This window comes from Schistocerca gregaria, chromosome 3 (assembly GCF_023897955.1).
Source record: "Schistocerca gregaria isolate iqSchGreg1 chromosome 3, iqSchGreg1.2, whole genome shotgun sequence".
Classification (NCBI taxonomy): Eukaryota; Metazoa; Arthropoda; class Insecta; order Orthoptera; family Acrididae; genus Schistocerca; species Schistocerca gregaria.
In genome coordinates, this window is record NC_064922.1 from 122,122,135 (window position 1) to 122,141,839 (window position 19,705).

Genomic DNA, 19,705 nt, shown 5'->3' on the forward strand with positions numbered 1-19,705 from the left:
CTCACCATGAGCATCTGATCCTGGCAGTCATCTACAGCCAGTGTAGTTGGCATGCTTTCACATTGCAGCAGGTAGACAGCCTGGTGACCTGTCACTGCAATCAACTCTGTTCATAAATAGAGGACCCCCTCCCACACCTTTGAGTTGGTCCTCTCTTCTCGCTCCTGATTCTCTTTCCTTACTTCTGTTGTCAATGGCCCTTTATTGATTCTGTTCCGTATGATATTACACCTTCGTCATTCTCCTCTGTTATTTTCTCCATCCCTATGTCAGTTTATCAGGGCCCAGACTAGAATGGCCATACACAGCAGCTAGAGGTTCCCCAGGAACAGCAGGTGCCACTTTCACTAGAGGTCACTGCAATGAATCTGGTAATGTCATCAGTGCCAGCTGTGGCCTGTGCTCCATCTGTTGATGTCTACCTGCAGTGATGCCATCACTGTATGGGTCAGTTTTGTCACTATGCTCCAGTGCAGGCCAACAGAAAACTCTTAGCAACACAAGGGGCACCCACGGGAGATGTGGATGTCACCTTTCTGAGCACTGAGTGCCATTCCACATGCATCAGTCATAACAGGACCTTGACATCCAGAAAGATGTGAGGTACCGGCCTGTCACATAATGTTTAATTGGTTTGTGAAGGCATACTGTGTCTAACCTCGGCCAACAGGAGGAGGCATCTTCAGACAGCTGCGCATTCAGGGTGGTGCGTGCAGCCACTATCTAGTGACACCACCCGAAAAAGTCTAACGTTTTTCTGTTTAACCCAGAGCAGAGTGCTCTCTCTTTCTCTGTAATGTTCCATATGTTAGTTGACTTTTTCACTCCACACATAGATCTTAATTTGTCTACTAGTATGGATCTAGCAGTATACAAGGGCATATTGATTGTGCTTGTTGTTTTGTCAAAAAGCGATAGTATTCTTATGAAATTAAAATTGCATTACAATTAGGAACAGTTGTGACTTAGATTATATAAATTATGAGACACAAAAGAAATTCACAGGTCAACAAGTGCTTTATTCAGAAAGGCAGACCAGAAGATCTAGCAGACACTGAGGCCAAGTAGGTTACTGAAATAAGAGATATGGTATGTTGGAATAGCAGCCGAATTGTGGAATTCAGAAAATGTCTGCAGAGATTCTTCAGATGGTGCTGGTTGTGAAGTTGAACACATTTGTTGAGCAGCGTATCTTGCAACTGGATGGAGAACCATTTTCTTAGCCACAGTTGGGAACTAGCTATATGTTATGGAGGACAGTTCCTTCATTTTCATGCCTAACACATAATTATGTGTCATACTGGGAGAGTTAATACATAGCTAAGCTACTTATGTAAATGTCTCTACTGTAATAAGTATTACTCACTTGCAGATATACGTGACACACACACACACACACACACACACACACACACACACACACACACACACACACACACACACACAGACTCAAAGATGCAAGGTTTAGATTGTGTTATATTAAAACACATATTACCAAATTTAATCATAAGTTGGAAACAAATAAAACTCACTAATTAGGAAAAAACTGCAATAGACGTGATACCACTTACAAAAACATTAAGTTTAGTATCCAAAGGGACCTTCAACAGCACATTTTATGTGAATATAACTGACACAAATTTACAATCATATTGGCTGTGTGCAATACTCCGGACAGGTTGCAGAAAGAGCACAAGTAAATTCCAGCTACTGCAAGATTTTGAATATCTCACACCCATCAAACTTTCCACTAAGCTAATGATGTTTACAAATATGTGACCTTCCAGAAATACTACCTCAACTCATATGAAACAAGACTGCTTGCATTGTTGGGGAACTGCATGATGGTACCATGCCACACACAACTATTTTTAGACCTTGCACTGTGACTGTATGCTGTGACAACTTTTGTCAAAATTGATATACTCAGTGGCACAGTAGAAGCAATTACAGATGTACAGCAGAACTTTGTTTAGTGAGCATAATTGTTCCATAAAATTACACATAATGTGAAACACTGTTAATCAAAACAATGTATCCCAAATAAATTATCGTAAAATACGATAATGCATTCCATGCAGAAGAAGTACTAGAAGTTTTATCTTATTCACACCATTTATCCATAGAAAATTATATCTACAGTATTATGTACTTTATTGTTCATTATACACAACTCATTTTTTTTTACTAGGAAGCTATCTGTAGTCATCTATTTCTGCCGATGCTTGAGCACTTGCCGAAAATGCGACACAGCATTATCATCAAATAAATTTGCACTGCACATATCCACTGCTTTATTGTGGTAATGAATTTCAGTGTATGATGCAACCGATTCCCATGCTTCCAACATTTCTCTTATTGCACCAGAAGATTGCTACTTTGCTGTTTCTGCCTCCTCCTCATCCTCCTCCTCTGGAGAACTACTCTCCACAACTCCCTGTTGTGAAACACACTGCTACTCCATAAGCTCTTCTGTGGTCAATTCTTGGTTGTGATCTTCCACAAGCCCATCATAATGTTATTACCCACTTCTAATTCTACACTCTTGACCAAAGACACAATCTCATTGACTACAGGCTCCTCAGGTACTGACTCAAATGCCGCATAGTCACATTCGACAACAAACTCCGGTCAAAGCTTCTTCCAAGCAGAAGTGAGAGTTTTCTTGGTAACCCGTTCTCGTGTCTTTTTGATCATTTTGATGCAGGCAATGATGTTGAAGTGATATTTTCAAAACTCTCTGACAGTAAGATTGGTAGCTTCTGTCAACTCAAAGCAATGCTCAGAGAGTGCAGAGCTTCTTAAAGTTAAAAATACACTTAATTGATCCAATCACAAAAATATGATGTATCACCCAAAGCTTGTTGTTGGATTTCCAAACCACATTTAACCTTACCTTTTGTACTTTAATCTTCTTGAAGGCTCATGAAATTTCTGAATGGTAAACAAGCAGTGGTTTAATTTTCAAATTTCTGCTTGGTTTAGTACAGAATAGCAGTGTGAGATGGTAATATATTGGCTTGTGACTGGGCAAGGCATTCTCCTCTGCTGTTATAAAGGTATGTGTTGTGACTCGCCGATCTTTCAAAGTGCAGCAGCGCATCCTCTACATGCGGCGCTGTCTGCCAGCCAGGCAGCAGCAGCGCCACCTAAGCAGCCAGCCAGCCAGCGGCTGCTAGACTCGGACTCAGTTCTGATTTGACTGTTAAGGTGTACACATGTCTTACTTTGTTTACTTCATCTGTGACTTACATGTATTGTGTCGTCCTTGAAATATATTTGTTCAACTTGAAGTTATGAAAATAGGCAACGAGGTAGTGAAATTTTCTGTTTCATTGTTGACCCACAGGTTTCCATGGCTACTTTAGAGCAACTATTGCAAGGTCTCATAGAACAGCAAATGCTTCTCACAAATGCCATTCATGATTTCGTCGTGGCATCCAATGTGGGGCATCTCTTGTCATTGTCTCTCCCTCCTTTTCCTCCTTACGACGCGATGGCGGAAGACTGGTCTGATTACGAAAAATGTCTTCGACAGCACTTCTTAGCATTTCATGTCGCGGACGACCAAACATTTAAGTCTCAGTTCCTTTCATGGATTTCACCTCAAATGTATCAATTGTTGTCGCAATTGGCTCCTTTGACAGATCTTGCATCTTTGTCCTTTGTGGAAATGTGCTCACTTGTGTCCATATATTTTAAAAAGCATACGCATATGGTAGCCTGTTGTGTTGCCTTTTATCATTGTCAAAAACAACTGAATCAATCCTATCGCGCTTGGGCTGCTGAACTTCACAGCCTCAGTCGAAAGTGTCAATTTGTTACTGACATTCACAAAGAATCCTACGCCGATTCCATGGTACAGGATGCTATTATCCGGTCACCGCCCGACAAAGAAGTTAGGCAACGTGCCCTTCAGTTGGCAAATCCAACTCTATATGAAGTCCTATTCGTCACTCAGTCTTTTGAAATTTCTCACACCACTGGAGGGCAAATAGAGGCATGGAGTGACGTTGGGGATGCACAACCTCTGTGCACTGTTGACGAAGCGTACGGCGTGTCCCCACCGGCCAACGTGGCTGCAGTAGGCTCCGAATCACAGCCTCAGCCTAACCATAAAAAAACCTCTAAGAAACTGCAGCAAACCCCACAGCAACTTCCTTCATGACTGCGGTGTTTTACAAAACATTCACAAGAGTTTGGCCGTGTGTCACAAATGCAAAAAGAAGGGTCATGTGTCATCAGTTTCCAAATCTGACCGCATACCTGATGTTGATGCACATGATGCTGATTCTGCTTCTGTGTTGTCTGTCAACTGTACTTCTTCCCTTTCAGGGAAGTTATTTCTCACTGTCCAAATACTTGTTCGTGATGTTCCCATGCAGGTGGATACTGGTTCTGCTGCCACTATCCTCAATTCTCAGATATATCTTCAGCTGGGTTCTCCAATCCTGTCACCTGTCACTAGGCAATTACGGACTTACAATAAACAGAAGACTTGCATGAGCAAAAGAGAAACAGGGGAACACACGATTCATGCACACTAGCAACAACATCTCACACACATGACTGCCAACTCTGGCATTCTGGCCTGAGCTGCCGGAGATTGCAGTCATATGAGTGTGAGGTGGTGTTGCTTGTGTGTATGAATGATGTGTATTTCTTTGTTTCTCTTTTGATGATGAAGGCTGTGACCAAGAGCTTTGTGTAAGTGTCTTTCACTTGTGCCTGTTTGAAAATTACTGTGTCTTCCATAAGGTAAATAGCAATCTATTTTTTAACCATGTTACAGAGTAATAAATATAGCACAAGTTATTGTGTTACAGTTTCAGCTACCACAACTTACAGAAATGGCTTCTTTTGGATAGGCAGCTTCAGAATTTTTTTCCAAGAGGGGGCAACAGTTTTAATATACAGTATAAGAGTTGATTATTTAGAGAATGTATCATGCTTCAAGAACTAAATTTGAAAGAAAATATCCTGTACTTAATACATCACAAACATGTGATAATCATTCAGTATTGTTTTGCAGGTAGACGTCTAAAATAAAAGTTAATTTTATTAGTATATGTAATGTAAATATTTTTATATCAGAGTGCGAATATGAGCACTAACATTTTGATCTAACAATTTGAAACTAAGTTCTCACATGATTAAATCTAATATATTCAATGAGTTTAACAAGTGTAGTGCTGTGGTAGTGACACACTGGACACTTATTCAGGAGTTCAGCACTTCAAATCAGAGTCTAACCACCAAATTTTGTTTTCCGTAATTTCTTTATATATCTTAATGTAAAAGGCAAGACAACTGACACTGATAAAAGTCAGAAAAAATTAGATCACTTGATTGAATCTAGTGAGGTGTTAATAAAAATGACCAGAAAAACATTCAAATGACTAACATTCCAAAGTAGATAAACAGAAAATAAACTTTTAACTTTTTTATTCAAATTTGAATCCATCCAGCCCATAACACTTTCTTGGTTTATGGAATTTCACATCTGATCACATTCACAGATTCATAGCATTATATTCAAGCCTTCTATTTTAAAATGTTATGTGGCATGAAAAAAGTTGAAATAAGATATTTGAAAAGATATTTTTTCTGCATAAAGTGTATCCTAGTGCCAAAATTTGCAGGGATGAATGTGGCAAACATCCCAAAACAGTCAAGAAATTGACTGGCAGAACCTATCTTCAACAGGCTGAAACTGAACAATGGCAATGTTTATCAGGGTCGCCACAAGTTTCCCCAAGTGAAATTCCCTGATCTCCCCCTGATTTCCAGACAAGTTTTAACGTTTTTCTCTGACAAATTTTGAGATCTCAGGGGTAAGTAAAAACATAAGTTGACAAAAAAATGTAAGGACTTCTGTATTTCTAAATGCGTAAGCAAAAATCTTAGGTTCTAACATCAACATCTTTTGTAATGAACTGTTTTTGGATGGAGGAAGCAGGTTATTAAGACCAATGATGTTATTTTATTTCAAGAAAGCAAAACACATTTGATGACAAAAATATGCATTTTGTTGGAGTTGCAAGACAGATTTAAAATACTTTTCACTGCTTTCAGAAATAACGTCAGAAAAAAAGTAGGCCTCTTGACAGAAATGTATAAGGTGGGGAAGAGTTATGTAAACCAGCACTATAGGTGACCAATAATAAAATGTTGGTTATACCATGTCGATTATTGCCAGTTATTACCCACTGTGTTACGTCTATTATTTCTTTCAAGAAATGCATGAGTGCATAGTGTACAAATTGCCAGTGACTGCCACAATTTTCTTCTTCTTATTGTCCACTCTTTCTAATACATAAACTAATTTTGAAGTGCCAAAATGTACTAGAATAATTAAAAAGTCTATAAAATGCCGCACTGTACAATGTACTTGCGGTGAGACACTTGCAATTCCTGAAATCCATCGCCAGTGGCCTCTGGCCTGCGGATGAGCACCACAGTCCTGGGGGCCATGGAAAAAACAATGAAAATCTCCTGCATTACGCCACATACAGACAGACGCGACCTGTAGGCAGGTCAGTGAGACTATATCCATCAGGCAGGGCCCGCAGTTTAGAGACAAACTACGGGCTTCAGATCAGCAGGCCAGATCTGTTAGATATACCCACAGAAATGGCCTGTGATTTTGGCCTGTCATGGAAGTCCACTCATGTGGCCAGCTATTTAGACAATGCCACCTGGCTCAATAGGCAAAAACTATTGAAGATTTTCCTACCTGAGGAAAACCTAAAATGACATACAATAAGTTAGGCTATACTGTGTGTGTGTGTGTGTGTGTGTGTGTGTGTGTGTGTGTGTGTGTGTGTGAGAGAGAGAGAGAGAGAGAGACAGAGACAGAGAGAGAGACAGAGAGAGAGAGAGAGAGAGAGAGAGAGAGAGAGAGAGAGAGAGACAGAGAGAGAGAGAGAGAGAGAGAGAGACAGAGAGAGAGAGAGAGAGAGAGAGGAGAGAGAGAGAGAGAGAGAGAGACAGAGAGAGAGAGAGAGAGAGAGAGAGAGAGAGAGAGAGAGATTATGGTTGGCAACTTTTTACGGAGACAATAATGGACTGAGGAGGTAGACAACAAAATAATCATTTCTGATAGTGTTTTTTACAAGAAACACTAAGAATATATTTAAAATGTGATTGTTTTATTTTGCATTATTTCTTGTATTTATTTACAAACTTGCTTATTTTTGCAAAGATTCATTAAATGTTGCATATGTGAGGAATTCTGTACAATTAAAATTAAAATTCACTGCTACTTGTAGCTCTATTTTTATAAGCTCAGTTGTACATTTGTTGCAGATCTCTCTCTCCATTTATAGTTCATTATGGAAAAAATTCTTCCTGCCTCAGAATTTGAACAAGGAATGCTTAACACAAACCCAAATACTTTCAATGAATTTGAAACCTGTACTTGTTTAGTGTTAAAGGTACAGAAAACATTAACACGTGTTCTGTTTGCATTACCATCCATGGATACACGTTGCTTCAGAATCTCCTTTGCAATACAACATTCATCATAAAACAGTCTCCATCTACATCATTTATCTGAAATGAATCAATATTATTTTTTGGAGATGCTTATATTTTAGGTTGGAACTTAGGCAAAACTGCATCCCAGACGTAAGTGGCATTGGAAGTTGATCATCAAATGAGATTCTTAACCAAGTATGTATTCAGTAACACAGAAAATTCCAAAAGATTATCTTTGGTGCATTTTCTCGTTCTGGAACAAGCTAACTTATGAAAAATGTTATTTGTGTCACCACCAAAATATCTATCACTCATTCTTTGCACAATTTTACTAATCAGAGTCTTTGCTGCCTCAAAAGTTACCATTATACTAACATTCGGGTATTCTAAAAGCTTAGAACAATCTAAAACAACTGCACCAACATTGGAAAACATCCAAAGTTAACTCTTATTCGGTGTTGTCAGAATCATTTAAAGTGGCTTTAGAGTTTTGGGACAATCATCACAACATTGCATGTAACTTTTAATGGATTCAAGTTTGTAATGATTCTGCCAACTGCTCATGTTAAAGAAAGCCATATTATTCAAAAGAGGATTTCAGAACTTCACTGCAGGAATGGAGAAGTGACCATACAATTTTAGGACCAAATTTCTGAGATCAAGAGGCGAGATATGTTTCATTACACTATCAAAAATATTATTTGAACAATTTGCCTTGAACAATTGTTTGTTATCATTTAACTGATTTAATATTGAATTATGTTTTCCAAAATTAACATTGGCATTATTGGCACAAAAAAACATAACAATTGCTTATAGCAGGCTTGTGGGAGTCCTGGGAACGCTTTAACAAATTGTGGAGACATTGATGTTTCACTGCTCTCTTCTACAAAATCCTATATTTTATTTTGAAGTCTGATTTCAAGATTGAATTATTTCAATCTACAAAATGTTTCAAAACAATTCAAAACATTTTTAAATTTTTATGGTTTGTAAGATCACTTGCTGTAGAAGAAATTTACTCAATTTATTGGGATCACATAAAACTGTAACAAAATCTGTGACTTTTTTTGGAGCTAAAACATCCTTCACTAATTTTTCAACTTTTGTACACTCACAATGCATTTTTCGTAACAGTAGAATCACTGAATACATCCTTCACAACTTTAACATTGCATCCAAGATATTGTAGGTGATATTGTGTTTCACTGCTTGAGATACAAATGTCAGTTCTGCTACATCAGCTTTGCTTAATCCACTTGTGGTTGAGCTACCTCTAGCAGAAAAAGAAGAGTTGGGAACCTTGCAAGTCTCCTTCACGTTGTTCTCCTTGGTTGTATGATCTAATAACATTAAAAGTATTTGGTACTAAATTAAATCATATTTATATAATTTGAAATTTCACCAAACAACAAAAAATAAAAGTACCACAAAATCAACTTCGGCTTACTTTTCGTTTTTGCATGCCGAGAATAGCCATTATTGCTGCCATGTGCCACACTAAATTCCTGTTTGCATACAGAATGGAAGACTATGAAGCAATTAGCTTTCACAGGGCAAATCCAGGAAAATGCTTCTCTTCTACACGAATGGTAAATCCATGTATTGCTTTTCTTTCTTGGAGTGATTTCACCCTATCATCATAACTACTCATATTAAAACAAGAAATCACAAACTAGATCTGATTAGAACAATGCTCCGGTCCTCTAGCTTAGCACAATGTGGTCTTTCCTTCAGTTACTGGGCTGCCATACGGTAAGCGCTGTTGCTGGTTTAATAGTTCACCACAGGACAAGAAAAGCACTCCATCATCAGGCCACATGTGGCCCACCAGGACCATCTGACTGTCGTGTCTACCTCAGCTAAGTATGCGGATAGGAGGAGCGTGTGGTCAGCACACTGCTCTCCTGGTCGTTATGATGGTTTTCTTTGACTGGAGCCACTACTATTCAGTTGAGTAGCTCCTCAATTGGCATCACGAGGCTGAGTGCACCCCGAAAAATGGCAACAGCGCGTGGCGGCCCAGATGGTCACCCATCCAAGTGCCGGCCATGCCCGACAGCGCTTAACTTCGGTGATCTGATGGGAACCGGTATATCCACTGCGGCAAGGCCATTGCCATACAGGACAAGAGGTCATAGGGAAAGCCACGGGGTCAGGCAAAACAAATTATTTTATTGGATAAATCTGAAATAATGTGGGACCTGTGATTTAAAAAGCTCTAAAATACATTATTTCCTTGGAAGTATGGGATAGTTGGCAACTTATTGCTGACAACATACCATTCCTGCATGATGCTAAATGGCAGAGAATAACAATGGTACAAAGATTAAACTGAAGCAATCATCCTAGTTTTTCCTTTGTAAACAAACACTTCAGAACGGAGTTAAGCATTTCAGCATTTACTTTACTACCCTCAATTTCAGTTCCTGTCTCATTTGCTAGGGACTGGACACTGACTTTGGCCACTAACATCCTTCACATATGACTAGATGTTCTTTGGATTCTGTGAAAGATCACTTGACAACATTCTGATACAGTAGTCATTGAAGGCATCACGGCATCTCTCTATCTATAGCCCTATGCTTTGTGTTGCACCTTTTATGCAGTAATCTCTGTTTCTGACACACACATAACCACTGTCTCTGCCAATATGGCCTGACAGTGCTAGTGTGAATATATGTAAGTTTTATACTTCAGAAAAAGGCCTTTAGGCTGAAAGCTGAAATGTTATAGCAGTCTTTTTGTTGTGCCTTTTCATGTCTCCTCTGTGTGCTGAGTAGTACTCTTTTCATAATACTTTTGTTGTTCCATTCTAGACTTTCCAGTCTTTGACAATATAGAAAATGAACTTATAGACCATATGTACGAAGCTTACACTGAAGAATCAACTAAAGACATTAATGCTGTCATTTTGTTACTGTGCAGGCAAACAAAAAACAGACATTACGTCAAAAACACATTTGTCATTATACTGCAGTGTATTATGGAGGAGAAACTTGTTGAAAGAGCCAGCCAGGGAGGCCGAGCGGTTCTAGACTGCTACGGTCGCACGTTGGAATCCTGCTTTGGGCATGGATACGTGAGATGTTCTTACGGCAGTTAGGTTAAAGTAGTTCTAAGTTCTAGGGGACTGATGTCCTCCGCTGTTAAGTCCCATAGTGCTCAGAGCCATTTGAACCAAACCTGTTGAAAGAAGCCTTTCCTTTGAAGATGTTATGATAGTACAGCTCAGAGAGGTTCTAAAAAGAAATCTGAAGTATTTCAGTGTTCAAGAAATACTCAATGCTCAGGCATATGATGGTATCCCAGAAATGAAGAGCAATCATAATGGTGTACAGATGCTGATTCCATTTTTTTTATTCATCCATGGATTATTTAGTACAAACCCTATGGAGATAATGTACATGCTACAACCAAAGATGAAATCAGTCAAAGAGGGAAGAGGATTGTTAAATGTTCTCTCTAAGAGGGCAGTAGCTACCTCTGATGAGGATTCTGCTATTATTTTCTTTTTCTTGGAGTGTCCAAGAATCTGTTTTTCATATCAAATTTTAGTTCTGTATTTGCATGTATGCCAACTTCATCCTGCTGCTAACAACCATGTGAAGTAGACAGCCTATGAAAGCATAATATAATTGAAATCAATGTACTATTACATGGGACATGTCCACAGGCCCAATAATTATGTTCAGTTGCTGATTTATCACTTTTAAAGGGAAATATCAGTAAGTGTATTAATACAATAAATAAAATCACAGCAGAGTCCTGGTCATCCAACTTTCACCAACAAGACCTTCCATTCAACTGAAATATTTTGGTGGAAAGAAGAGAAGCTATTGTTATTACCAATTAGGAAAAGACAGATTGCTATTTACCATGAACAAGACACATCAGGTTGCAGACAGGCACAATTGAAGGGCTTATTTCAATAATGGTACAAGTCCATTACCTACAATTTTCTGCCTATGATGCTTCTGAAATTATGGATACAAGCAAACAGAAAGAAAGGTTCATCTCTAGCAAGAAACCATATGCTTGAATATTTCTGGTATCTCAATTGCAGAGTTTTCAGCACTCATTTAACTTTAGGACTCTATATCTCATAATGAACAAAAATTGACTTGTACCACTATTGAAATAAGCCCTTCAATTAAGAGGCACTTGCACAAAGCTTTCGGCCACAGCCTTTGTTAGTAAAATAGAGCCACACACAATTCAAAAACAAAAGCAAGTACACCTCACACACACGACTACCAGTTCCAGCATCTTGGGCCAGAATGCTATTGGCATTCCGGAATGCTACTGGCATTCCCACCTGAGATGTTGGAATTAACATTCTTGCATGTGTGAGGTGTGCTTGGCTTGTGTGTGTGCATGTGTGGATGGTGAGTGTGTCTTTTTTACTGACAAGACTGTGGCTGAAACCTTTATATAAGTGCCTTTTAAAATTGTGCCTCTTTGAAACCTGATGTGTCTTCTTTATGGTAAGTAGCAATTTGTCATTTCCCATGTTGTTGATATTCCTACATGGAGTTTCCATTGCCTGAAACTACCATTGTTGTATTTTGTCAGTCTTAAAGGTCATATATGTCACTTTCAACATCAGCTGTCCTTTCTGCTCAAGCGACAAAGCTGTAGTCAGTTCAGATCAGAGGATTGGGGCCCAACTGTATAGTATAGTAATGTACAAGATACACTAATCAGAAAAAGTTTTGCATCACCCTGGTTCCCAGAACTCCTGAAGATAGACATTGACTGTTGATATTTTATCACAGACACAGTCCCTTTGACTGTCCAGAGATGTCACTAAACCTCCACAAAGATTTGAAGAACCATGGATGAGCAGCACCTATTAGACAGAGAGGGTCTGACAGCTGATCAGTTCCAGTTGTTTCGCCAAGAACTATGCCTAGACAGTCAGTCAGGTTCGATCACGTCCACATTGTTACTTTCTGCCAGGAAGGGCTGTTACAAGGGAAGTGCCCAGGTGTCAAGGAGTGACTCCCGACATCCATGGCGAGGTCCATCCTTACAACCATGACACCATGCAGCGCAGTACAGATGGGCCCAATAACATGACAAATGGACTGCTCAGGATTGGCATCACATTCTCTTCACCGACGAGTGTCTCATATGCCTTCAACCAGAAAGTCGTCGTGTTTGGAGGCAACCCGGTTAGGCTGAACACTTTAGACACACAGTCCAGTGAGTGCAGCAAGGTGGAGGTTCCCTCCTGTTTTGGGGTGGCATTATCTGGGGCCGACGTAAGCCATTGGTGGCCACAGAAAGCACCATAATGGCTGTATGAAACGTGAATGCCATTCTCTGACCGACAGTGCAACCATATCGACAGCATATTGGAGAAGCGTTCATCTTCAAGGACAACAATTAGCACACCCCTTGGTGCACATCTTGTGAATGACTTCCTTCAGGATAACAACACTGCTCGATTAGAGTGGCCAGCTTGTTCTTCAGACATGAACCCTATCTAACATACCTGAGATAGGTTGAAAAGGGCTGTAATGAATGACATGACCCAACAGTCACTCTGAGGGATCTACACCGAACTGCTATATGGGAGTGGGACAATCTGGACCAACAGTGCCTTGATGAACCTGCAGACAGTGTGCCATGACCAATAAAGGCATGTATCAATGCAAGAGGATGTGCTACTGGGTATCAGAGGTGCCAATTTGTACATCAATCTGGACCACCACCTCTGAAGGTCACACTGTATGGTGGTACAACATGCAATGTGTGGTTTTCATGAGCACTAAAACGGATGGAAATGATGTTGAAGTTGATTTCTATTCCAATTTTCTGTACAGGTTCAGGAAACTTTTTTTGATGTGTATAATTATGAGAAACACCACTGTACTCACAGTGAAACTTGTTTGTCTAAATACGAACTCACAAAGAAAGCACAAATACCAGGAATAGCTACAGCACTCACAAAGAAGCGAATTTGTCAGGAAAGAACAAGTGACAGTCTCAGATGAGACCTTCTCTGAAAAGCAGCAGCTATTATGTGCATGGTACATGAAACACTGAATGCAAAAGAAGTGATGTGTACTGCAGATTGTTGCATCATTACATCAAGATTTAATCAGAGATTTCCAGTCAGTGCACAAAGTGATCAGCCAAAGCAGCATACACACTTACTTTCAAGTAACAACACTGGCCACACCTCTCAGCCAAAGTGCAAAATGGCCAGCCAATTCAGGAACTGGCTGCACTTCGGGCTTTGGACATCACATATAGTCCATGCATGTGAAACAATTAACAAAGTAGTATATAGCAAGGTGAGGACAGGACAGGAAGCCAGCCATGGCCTAATGAAAGGAATCATTCCAGCATTCATGTTAACTTGGGGAAACCATGGAAAACTGAAGTTATGACAGCTGGACAGAGAATAAACCCTAGTCCTCCAAAGTGCTAGTTCATTACATTGAGATTGAAGTAGCCACCTCACTCAGTACATGACTGGAAGGGTAATCATAAATACACCATCTACATTGTGAGTACAACATGCATAACAAGTAAATCAATGAACAAGAATTTTTTTAAAATAAAGACAGAACTGAAAAAGTGAAAGCACATGAGCACATTACATAAAACTGCTGAAATGCACGACATGCACAAGAAATAAATCAGTGCTGTAGATAAATTGTGGTATTTTGATATAAAAACCACTGAATAAAATAAAATAAATCACATGGACACATTATATTCTGTAGAACAGCTGAGGTATAATGCTCAAACACACAACAAACCTGCCAACACTATGCCCATCACAATTGAGCTAGCATCAGATCCCTCCTCAGTGGAGGTGTATTTCACTACTTGGATGCTTTGTTGTGCTATCTGTCAGACAGGGGGAAGCAAATGATCATTTGTGGGGATTTCAATGTTGATTCTGTGAAAGAGTGCAATAGGAAGAATTACCTTGTAGTATTACTCAGTTCTTTCAATTTGAGCTCCGTCATTGATTTTCCTACTCGGATAACAAAGAACAGCAGTACATTGAGGGATAACTTTTTTATAGACCAAGAAAAGTTTAAGTACATAAATGCTTATCCTGTTGAGAATGGTCTTTCCGATCATGGTGCACAGCTAGTTACAGTACATGACATAGCTCCATGCAGTATATCAAATCAAACTTTCAAAGCAATGCGTTCAATTGACAATATAAATATTGCAAATTTTAGGGAAAGCCTACAGCAGCTAGACTGGGATGAAGTGTATAAGGAACCCGATGCAAACTTGAAATAGAACTTATTTCACGATACATTTTTAAGGGTTTTTGAAAATTGTTTTCCCAAGAAAATAGTTAAACATAATTCCATGAAAACACACAAAAACCTTGGCTAACTAAAGGAATAAGAATATCTTGCAACTGTAAAAGAGAACTGTATCTAACAGCAAGAGGGAGTACTGACCCCGAAATTGTTCAATATTATAAAAACTATTGTGCGGTACTAAGAAAAGTTATTAAAAAGTCCAGAAGCATCTGTATCATGTCTGAGATCAGTAACTCTGATAATAAAATTACAGCAATTTGGAATATTATTGAAAGAGAAACAGGGCAACCAAGAACACAGGAAGACTTTAGTGCCATAAAACTGAATGACAAGTGTACTAAAAAACAATCAGAAATTGAAAATATTTTCAATAATCATTTTTAAATGATTTTAAATGATCTTCACTAGAAGAGGCAAGGCTACTAATAGAAGAGGCCATACTTGTGCAGTTTGAAACAACTGTAATTCCACCAACCTCTCCCTCTGAAATCAGTAAAATAATAAACTCACTGAAAAGTAAAAGCTCTTACGGAATTGATGGCATTTCCAGCAAGGTACTTAAAGCTTGTTCCCCACAGATAAGTAGGATTCTCAGCCACGTATGTAATAGCTCTTTGGAGCAGGGTGTTTTCCCCGATAGACTGAAATATGCCAGTGTAAAACTATTGCATAAAAAGGGGGATACGTCGGATGTCAACATGTACAGCCCAATCTCTCTTCTGACAGCTCTATCAAAATTTTTTGAGAAAGTAATGTATTCACGAGTAGCCTCCCATATTTGTAAAAATAAAGTACTAACAAAATGTCAGTTTGGTTTTCAGAAAGGCTTTTCAACATAAAATGCTATATTCGCTTTCACTGGTCAAATATTAAATGCTCTCAATAACCGGACATCACCCATTGGTATTTTTTGTGATCTCTCAAAGGCCTTTGACTGTGTAAATCATGGAATTCTTTTAGATAAGCTAAATCATTATGGTTTGAGTGGGCAGTGCACAAATGGTTTAATTCATACTTAACTGGAAAAATGTAGAAAGTTGAAATAAGTGGTTCATGTAATGTTAAAACAACAGCTGATTCTTCAAACTGGGGAGCTATCAAGTACGGGGTCGCACAGGGTTCGGTCTTAGGTCCTTTACTGTTCTTGATATACATTAATGACTTACCATTCCACATTGATGAAGATTCAAAGTTAGTTCTTTTTGCTGATGATACAAGTATAGTAATAACATCCAAAAACCAAGAACTAAGTTATGTAATTGTAAATGATGTTTTTCACAAAAAGTGATTCTCAGCAAACGGACTCTCTTTAAATTTTGATAAAACACAGTATATACAGTTCTGTACAGTAAATGGCACAGCTCCAGTAATAAAGATAGACTTTGAACAGAAGTCTGTAGCTAAGCTAGAATTTTCAAAATTGTTAGTTGTGTCCATTGATGAGAGGTTAAACTGGAAGCAATACATTGATGGTCTGCTGAAACATCTGAGTTCAGCTACGTATGCTATTAGGGTTATTTCAAATTTTGGTGATAAGAATCTCAGTAAATTAGCTTACTATGCCTACTTTCATTCACTGCTTTCGTATGGGATCATATTCTGGGGTAGTTCATCATTGAGTAGAAAAGTATTCATTGCTCAAAAAATTGTAATCAGAATAATTGCTGGAGCCCACCCACGGTCATCCTGCAGACATCTATTTAAGGATCTAGGGATCCTCACAGTAACCTCACAGTATATATATTCACTTATGAAATTTGTTGTTAATAATCCAACCCAGTTCAAAAGTAATAGCAGTGTGCATAGTTATAACACCAGGAGAAAGGATTATCTTCACTAGGCAGGGTTAAATCTGACTTTAGCACATTAAGGGGTAAATTATGCTGCCACAAAAGTCTTTGATCGCCTACCTGACAGATAGCCAACTCCTTCTACTCATTGGCTGAATTTTTAGATATAAATTAAGGGCAGAAATGTAATATCTTGTACAGACATCTTTTATTAACCTGACACGTTCCACATCATTACAAAGTGTTGTATTCATGGTCTTTGGAACAAGTATTAATCTAATCTAATCTAATCTAATCATCTAAAAAAGGGGAACAGAAAACCATCAGCAGAAACCTTCTTTAAAAGACAAACACCGCACAGATGATACATCAGTTAATAGAATCAAAAGAAGTCAACAACAAATCAGGGTCTAGTATCCAGTGCACTAATGCATTCATTTTTAGTGTAGAAACACTTTTCAACGAGAAACTATTTTAAATCTGACTTAAAAAACTTTCCCAGCTCCAACCTCTTTATGTATGCTGGCAGTACATTACAGAGATGACACCAAAATGGTCCACTTTCTTTGAGAACTTGTACTATATGGAGAGACCCACAGAAGTGAGTATTGTAACTGTGGTAATCAGAGTTGGTTGTAGGTCTAGCCCTTATCATCATACATTTGTATATGTACAAGGAGGATACAGTAAGCAAAAACAGGTTTTCAAGTAGGGTCTTGCAGTGACCTCTAGCCAAGCAATGTGACAAGATTTGAATAGCCCTTTCCTGTAACGTAAAAATTTCATTTACCCAGCTATTAATATTACCCCAGAAAAGTATTCCATAAGCTAAAAGGGGCTGGAAGTAACCAAAATGAGTCATTCAAGCACCATCTGAAGAGCAAACCTTAGAAATATTCTCAGAGCAAAGCATGTAGAGCTGAGTGTCTGGGAGAGATTAGTTACATAGTCTTTCCAATTTAAGTCTTAGTCAACATACATTCCTAAAAGTTTGTGCATTGTACCCTTTCTAACTCATCCTGCCTAGTGCCAGATGAAGATCTTGGCTTTAATTCATTTTTTCACATATATCTATTTGCTTCACATTACTGGACAGCTGTTGCCATTGAACCATAAATCCAAGGACTTGAGAGGACTTTATCAGTTGTAGTGGTCTGAGATTCCTTAACATTATTCACTATTACATTAGAGTCATCTGCAAACAATATGAGATTGGCTGCAGTTTCTGAGGTGTGCACGATACTCAATTAAGGAACAGAAGACTGCATAACACATTACCCTGGGGTAGACCTATTAAGACTTTCCTTGCATCGGGTACTAATCTGATTTTATGATATGAGCTCCACCAACCTGTATTAAAGTTTGTAAATATGAATGAACCCACTTGTTTTCTATTCCTTTTATCCTCAATGCATTCAACTTATCTAAAAATTCCATGAATAAAATATCAGGAGCTTTAGAAAGGTATAATTAACTCCTACAATGCTATTGTTGCTACCCCAGTTTCTAACTATCTGATCGATAAAACCAATTACTGCAGTTTCTGTACTTCTACCTGTTCCAAAGCCATCCTGATTATTACTTGGTAGGCTGTGATCATCTCAGTAATTGTGAGTCTTTGTTTCATTATATTCAAAATTGCTAAGAGAATACCAGTAGGAGTGAAATGGGAATTCTCAGCTTCATGAGTACTCTTAAATAATATTCCCACTTTTGAATGAAGGTATTACTTTTCATATTTTTCATCTTTTGAGGAACACTCCCTCAGTGAATGATAAATTAACAGTGTGAGCCAAGGGCATTATGGTTTGTGAAAAAGTACAGATTATAAATGACACTGTTACATCATCTACTACCACCTATCAATTTTGAATTTGAGGCTTTTAATCTCCTTTACTACTTCATTCTTGCTAGTTGCAACTAATCTCTCACTGTATGCTGGTGTGCAAAACCTAAGTTTATCCTGATTTGTAAAATTTAAGCTGAGTGTTTTGAAAGCATTAATGCCATGATCATTTATATAATTTGGCAGATATTTTTGGTAAATACTGATATCATCAGCATTTGTAATTGTACACTCCTGGAAATTGAAATAAGAACACCATGAATTCATTGTCCCAGGAAGGGGAAACTATATTGATACATTCCTGGGGTCAGATACATCACATGATCACACTGACAGAACCACAGGCACATAGACAGGCAACAGAGCATGCACAATGTCGGCACTAGTACAGTGTATATCCACCTTTCGCAGCAATGCAGGCTACTATTCTCCCATGGAGACGATCGTAGAGATGCTGGATGTAGTCCTGTGGAACGGCTTGCCATGCCATTTCCACCTGGCGCCTCAGTTGGACCAGCATTCGTGCTGGACGTGCAGACCGCGTGAGATGACGCTTCATCCAGTCCCAAACATGCTCAATGGGGGACAGATCCGGAGATCTTGCTGGCCAGGGTAGTTGACTTACACCTTCTAGAGCATGTTGGGTGGCATGGGTTACATGCGGACGTGCATTGTCCTGTTGGAACAGCAAGTTCCATTGCCGGTCTAGGAATGTTAGAACAATGGGTTCGATGACGGTTTGGATGTACCGTGTACTATTCAGTGTCCCCTCGACGATCACCAGAGGTGTACGGCCAGTGTAGGATATCGCTCCCCACACCATGATGCCGGTTGTTGGCCCTGTGTGCCTCAGTCGTATGCAGTCCTGATTGTGGCGCTCACCTGCACGGCGCCAAACACGCATACGACCATCACTGGCACCAAGGCAGAAGCGACTCTCATCGCTGAAGACGACACATCTCCATTCGTCCCTCCATTCACGCCTGTCGCGACACCACTGGAGGCGGGCTGCACGATGTTGGGGCGTGAGCGGAAGACGGCCTAACGGTGTGGGGGACCGTAGCCCAGCTTCATGGAGACGGTTGCGAATGGTCCTCGCCGATACCCCAGGAGCAACAGTGTCCCTAATTTGCTGGGAAGTGGCGGTGCGTTCCCCTACGGCACTGTGTAGGATCCTACGGTCTTGGCGTGCATCCGTGCTTCGCTGTGGTCCGGTCCCAGGTCGACGGGCACGTGCACCTTCCGCCGACCACTGGCGACAACATCGATGTACTGTGGAGACCTCA

General features: G+C 39.3%; 1 long non-coding RNA gene and 1 pseudogene across 2 annotated transcripts in view; both read right to left on the minus strand.

Annotated features, from left to right (window-relative positions):
- Positions 1-19,705, minus strand: part of LOC126353860 (uncharacterized) — a 184,271-nt gene that overhangs the window by 126,154 nt on the left and 38,412 nt on the right. The window lies entirely within an intron of this gene.
- Positions 9,482-9,599, minus strand: LOC126356536 (5S ribosomal RNA; annotated as a pseudogene).